Raw genomic sequence first — 6,222 nt, 5'->3', positions numbered from 1 at the left:
GGAGAAACCATACAGTTGCACAGACTGTGGAAAACAATTTCGAGCCAAGAGTGTTTTAAAAAATCATGAAATAACACACACTGTGGAGAAACCATACAGTTGCACAGACTGTGGAAAACAATTTCGAGACAAGAGTACTTTAAAAAACATGAAAGAACACACACTGGGGAGAAACCGTAGAGTTTTACAGTGTGTGAAAAACAGAACAGATTAAAACAATAATATATGCAAAGTATTTCTGAAGCATTACTCACAAAGTCTGAACATAAAAACCAGGAAAACAAACACTGGCTTCTTGTTGCTTTATTCTATATAAACAATTACTGTTTTTTTCTATCCATTTCCAGTCAAATGTATTAAGTTTAATATTCTTTCAATTTTTATTTCTTCACTTCTAAATATTTTAAGGATAATTCTCAAGTACAGTATTCAGACCAGTGTAACATATTCAGTAATTGAAACAAGACCAAAGTAGAGTAGTTAGCCTAGTATAACCACATTCAGTAATTGAAACAAGACAAAAGTAGTCAGCTCAGTGTAACTATATTCACTTGTTGAATCAAGACAAAAGTAGTCAGCTCAGTGTAATCACATTCACTAGTTGAATCAAAGTAGAAAGAACCCAGCAGAAGGGTTAATTATAAATTCTACCTTACACGTATATTCCACATACATCCTTATCATGAACTGAAGTCAAGGCTCTAAATATGACAGACAGAACAATGCTAAAGGTGTTACTTATTAATAACTTTTACCTTCCTCATCTACTATGAAAGGACAAGCAAGGTTATTAAGTATGTAATTTTTTATAGATAATGAGAATAAGAAATCTACATTGAATGTTAAATCCTATACTTGTCCTTTTGATTCTATTGAAAACTTGGATGACTGAAATGTTAATCATCTTTCCATCTAAAACAGATACGAATCAACAATAACTTGTTCTGTTTTGTGGCTATCTTCTTTTTTGTTTTATTTTTACTGTTGGAGCAAAATTGAAAATTTTGTTTCATGTTCAGCACTTCCAGTATTGAAAGGCCTAAACTTTACACTGTGTACCAACTTCTACCCAAAAATTCTTTAATGACTACTTATCTGGGCTATATTCTAGATATGAAACCAGGTGATACCTTTTTATGTACTTTTAAACTTGCAAATAAGTTCACAGTACAAAAAAATTTCTCCACAGTGTGTTATATCTCATTCTTTTAAAATACCAATTTAATCAAAACATTTTGTTATGACGAGACAGCCGTAAGGTTTTCTACCAGTATGTTTTCTTTCATGTCTTATTAATCAATTATTTAATCCTTGTTGATTTCTAAAAACTATGTAATTGTAAGGGTTTGTCCTGGTGTGTGTTATTTGATGTATTTGTAAAGGATATTGAATTGTTGGAAAAGGTTCAAAGAAGGGATACTATGATGATGCCTGGGATAAAAATGTTATCATATGAGGATAGGTCAACGTCTTTGAACTTATTTTTGCTTGAAAAAATAAGAATTACAGATCTGAATCGGGTTTACAAGATTGTTAAAGGAATTGATTGTGTTGAAGCATCATCAATTTTCATTATTTAATGGTGAGATTGCTTAGACTAGGGGACAGAAATATAAGTTTTTAGCAAAGTCATCTTCAGGTAAGACAGCTTGAATTTTTCTAAAAGGATGGCTGGACTTTGAAACAGGTTGTCTTCAAATTTGATGGATGCTGTTAATTTAAGGGAACCTTGATAAATATTTTAATGGTAAGGACTGGTTTGGAGTTGATTTTTTTCTATTTTTGAAGGTTTAGTTTAATTTAATGAAACTATTGAAGCTAATGCAGTTTTTATGTTTCACACTTAATAAAATTTCTTCTAACTGGATGAGAATAGCATTGAAGACAAATTGTTAATTTAAGATGATTGAAGGGAAGCGTGATAAATATTTTAATGATAAAGATAGGTTTTGAGTTTTTTCTTTTTTTGAGAGTTTTTGAATAGGACAGCCCACATGAATCCTATGATCCCCTGCTGTGACAGCCATTGGTATCAAAATCCAATTTTTAGCATTGTAACACTTTAGACTTACTGCTGAGGTATAGGGGGAGCTCCTACAAACGTAATTTTTCCTCTCAGTGTGTATTTCCAGAGGTGTTTTTAAGCTACAGTTGATTAAAAATTGTTTTCCACAAACTCCACAACCGTAAGTTTTCTACCCAGTATGTACTCGTTCATGTATTTTTAATTCCCCATTTGTTAAAAATGGTTTTCCACAATCTGTACAACTATATGGTTTCTCCCCTGTGTGTATTCTTTGATGTATTTTTAATTTATCATTTGTTCCAAACTGCTTTTCAGAATCTGTACAACTGTAAGGTTTCTCCCGAGTATGTATTCTTTGATGTGTTTTTAAGATACCAGTTGTATTAAACAGTTTTCTACACACTGTACAACTGTAAGGCTTGTCCTGAGTGTGTATCCTTTGGTGTGTTTTTAAAACACCATTTGTACCAAATTGTTTTCCACACACTGTACAACAGTAAGGTTTCTCCCCAGTGTGTATTCTCTGATGTTGTTTCAAGTTAGAATGTGATATAAATTGTTTAGAACACACTGTACAACTGTAAGGTTTCTCCCCAGTGTGTATTCTCTGATGTATTTTTAATTCACTGTTGGTTCCAAACTGTTTTCCACACACTGTACAACTGTAAGGTTTCTCCCCAGTGTGTATTCTTTGATGTATTTTTAAGAAAGCATTTGTACCAAACTGTTTTCCACACACTGTACAACTGTAAGGTTTCTCCCCAGTGTGTATTCTTTGATGTTGTTTTAAGTTAGAAGGTGATATACATTGTTTAGCACACACTGTACAACTGTAAGGTTTCTCTCCAGTGTGTATTCTCTGGTGTATTTTTAAATCACTGTTGTTTCCAAACTGTTTTCCACAAACTGTACAACTGTAAGGTTTTTCCCCAGTGTGTATTCTTTGATGTATTTTTAAGAAAGCATTTGTACCAAACTGCTTTCCACACACTGTACAACTGTAAGGTTTCTCCCCAGTGTGAATTCTTTGATGTTGTTTTAAGTTAGAAGGTGATATAAATTGTTTGCCACACACTGTACAACTGTAACGTTTCTCCCCAGTGTGTATTCTCTGATGTCTTTTTAAGGTACTGCTTGTACCAAACTGGATGAACTCTAGGTAACATACCACATTCAAGAGAAAAAGATTGTAGTAGAAGTCTAAAATCACCAATATTACTTTAAGCACGTTAGCTCTTGGACACATTTTAAAATATTTCCTTGATTATCACAAATTCTTATGATATGTCACCTTTATCCAATGACTAACATCAATACTTTATAAAGTTCCTGTTAATAGGATCTATAAGCAAGTTAAATAATTATTTAGAAATTCCAAAAATTTAGACAAAATGAAACTTTTTTTACAATATGTTATTTATTCTTTTATCAAGCTTAGAACAGATTCTTCTGTGTATAAGCATTATAATTATTGGATTCAGTATCCTAACTTAATAGAAAATAGGTTCTTTATCACCAAGTCCTAGAATCTGGAGGACTGCAAGTATTCAGAAAAGTAAATCCCTAAAAATCAATTATTGCAGCAGATTCCAGGGCTTCTTTGATTTTTTTTTTGTTTTGCAGTGTCCAAAAAATGTGGGAAGGTGTTTTTCTGAGTTCAATGAATCTGGTCTTGTTTCCATTTTTCAGCTTGTTTTTCCTATATAGAAGTCGTAGCAGTTGTTGCATTATATTTTATTAATAATGTTGGTGTTATGTTTATCAATGTAGTCTTTACATAATATGGATTTTAGTTTTGTGCCTGGTGTTTGAATGAATTTAGTGTTTATTGGAGTGTTATGTTTTGTTGTAAGTTTTTTCCAAATGTTGATTATTTTTTCGCTGATATTGGAAATATCCAGTATGCAACAGTACAGGGTTTTATAGTTAGTTGTTTTATTGAATTTATTATTGTTTGTTTGCTGTTGATTATGTTGTTGGCTTAGGTATGTGTGTATGATTTTTTTGACGTTTTTGAAGGAAATTTATTGATGTTGAGGAAGTGTTGTTTTATTGTTTGATTTCCTTGTTAGTTTTATCAGGTGAGTATAGTATTGTGGCTGTGTTTATTTTGTTTTTTCATATGTTGAGTTTTAGTTTTGTTTCATGTGCTGAATCCCAGGGAATGTATAGTCTAGTATGGGTGATTTTTCTGTGGATTTCTGTTTTGAATTGTGTATCGGTTCTTGTGATCTTGAGAAATGTTATTTGTTTAGCCTTTTCATATTCACAGGCAAACTTAATGTTGGGGTGTATGGAATTAGCATGATTGAAAAAACTAAGTGTATGTTCTGTAGATGTAAATCCAGCAAATGTATCGTCAACATATCTGTACTTGTATAGTGGTGGGTGTAAGGCCAAACATTTGACAAGAAGTGAAGCACAGCACAATGAAACCCAATATCTCCAAAATGTTGATATGTAGACATGATTCAGCCAGTGTCCAATGACCCAAAACCTCCAAAGCATTGCGACATGCACCCCAACCTGAAAGGAAAGCATCCATAAAGAGATGACAATATGGTCGAGGAGGTGGAAAAAGAACTTTGATGGTAGTATTGGTCTGATCCAAGCACCTGGTGAAGTTGGCCAGTAGGTGGGGGGGCAGGGTAACAGAAGCATCTAAGGGATCTGAAATGAGGCTCCATGGGAGAAATAACACTCACTGAAGATGACGCATGTGGGCATGACCAAGGAGAATGAGGGCTTTGATAGAAGCCCAAGTCCCAAAAAAAGATAGGTTCTCTCATGCAGTAGGAGAGGCCAGTAGTTATTTACATGTGGATATGCATAAGTGGAAGGCTAGTAGCAAACATTGAACATTTGCACCTATAGAAGGCAGTACTACACATGAAAAGCTATTTTGTAAGAGGAGGTAAGATATTGTATTGGAATTTATTTGTTTGTAATATAGGTAGTGTATGATTTCACTGTCATAGTCACATTTTGTTTTACATGCTTTGAGATAAATTATTTTGATATTTTTTCACTAGCTTCTGCATAGATATAAATGAGTAAAGTTTCTCATGTGTGTCACTATCCTGTATTCTGTGGAATAATCACCTACCTGCTTTATACCCACACCTTAAAATAAGTTCAAGCAGTTTGGAAAATGTTACTAAACCCTTGATGAAGAGTTACAGACAGAACATGTTCATATTACCTTATGTTAAAACAAAGATTACATAGAAACTTATCTTTCAATCTTAGCCTTGAATATATCTTAAAACATGGCATACAAAACACCAACATATATGAATGCTACAGGCACATTCACAACTAGAATAAGTTTTATAATCTCTCAAACTATGTTCCTCCCTTTGCTTCATGTTCAAAATGAATATCTTCCACAAGGATTAAAATAATTAATGTCCCAGAGAAACTGCTTTTAAGAAGGCATTTCATTAAGATAGAAGGTTTCAGGTCAGTTTTGTTGCAGCATTTGAAAAGCAAGTAAAATGAGCTTAAAAGTTTCTACAGAGATAGCAAAGAAATATTGTTATATTTTGAGTAATAATATTTTAATAGAGGATGATATGTTTTGGTGTTAAAAATATGTCAATTTCTTGTTTTCATTATATTTGATTGCATCTAGAGGAAGTTTATTCCAAAATTCTTAAAAGACTGTGTAAAGTATAATTGTATCTCACCAATAAGTACTGTTGTCTTATCTTGAGAATTTTATTACTTCTGGAAATTACTTCCTAAAACAGATGTTCATACTGGTCTCTGTGTCTAAAATAGATAGAAATGACATCACAAACATTTAATAATTTAACACATATTTCTTTATTTGATGAACCTCTAAATGCATTTTAATTTTCTTACACAACTGACACAAAAATCATATAAGAAACTATTACAGCTAACAAAATAGTTATGATGCAGTTTTCATAGTTTCACACTTTATAAAATATTTTCTACCTGGATGAGAATAGCATTGAATTTGGTTTGAGTTCTTGTATAAGCACAAAGGAACACCTTTATGCCTATATTAATTAATCACCTAACGTCTAACAGCTACGCCCCCCTATAATCTCGTATCCGTTCACACTCTCGTCCCTAAGACATATCCTAAGAAGAAATTCGATGACGAGGAACCCACTTTGAGACTAATAATGGCTGGAGACGGCTTAAATGGGTAATGAAGAAAAACT

General features: G+C 32.7%; 1 pseudogene; it reads right to left on the bottom strand.

Annotated features, from left to right (window-relative positions):
• Positions 1-6,222, bottom strand: part of LOC106461910 — a 100,478-nt pseudogene that overhangs the window by 69,025 nt on the left and 25,231 nt on the right.

Source organism: Limulus polyphemus, unplaced genomic scaffold (assembly GCF_000517525.1).
Source record: "Limulus polyphemus unplaced genomic scaffold, Limulus_polyphemus-2.1.2 Scaffold1057, whole genome shotgun sequence".
Classification (NCBI taxonomy): Eukaryota; Metazoa; Arthropoda; class Merostomata; order Xiphosura; family Limulidae; genus Limulus; species Limulus polyphemus.
The sequence above is the reverse complement of the archived record's forward strand: the minus strand, read 5'-3'. Positions and strand labels throughout refer to the sequence as shown.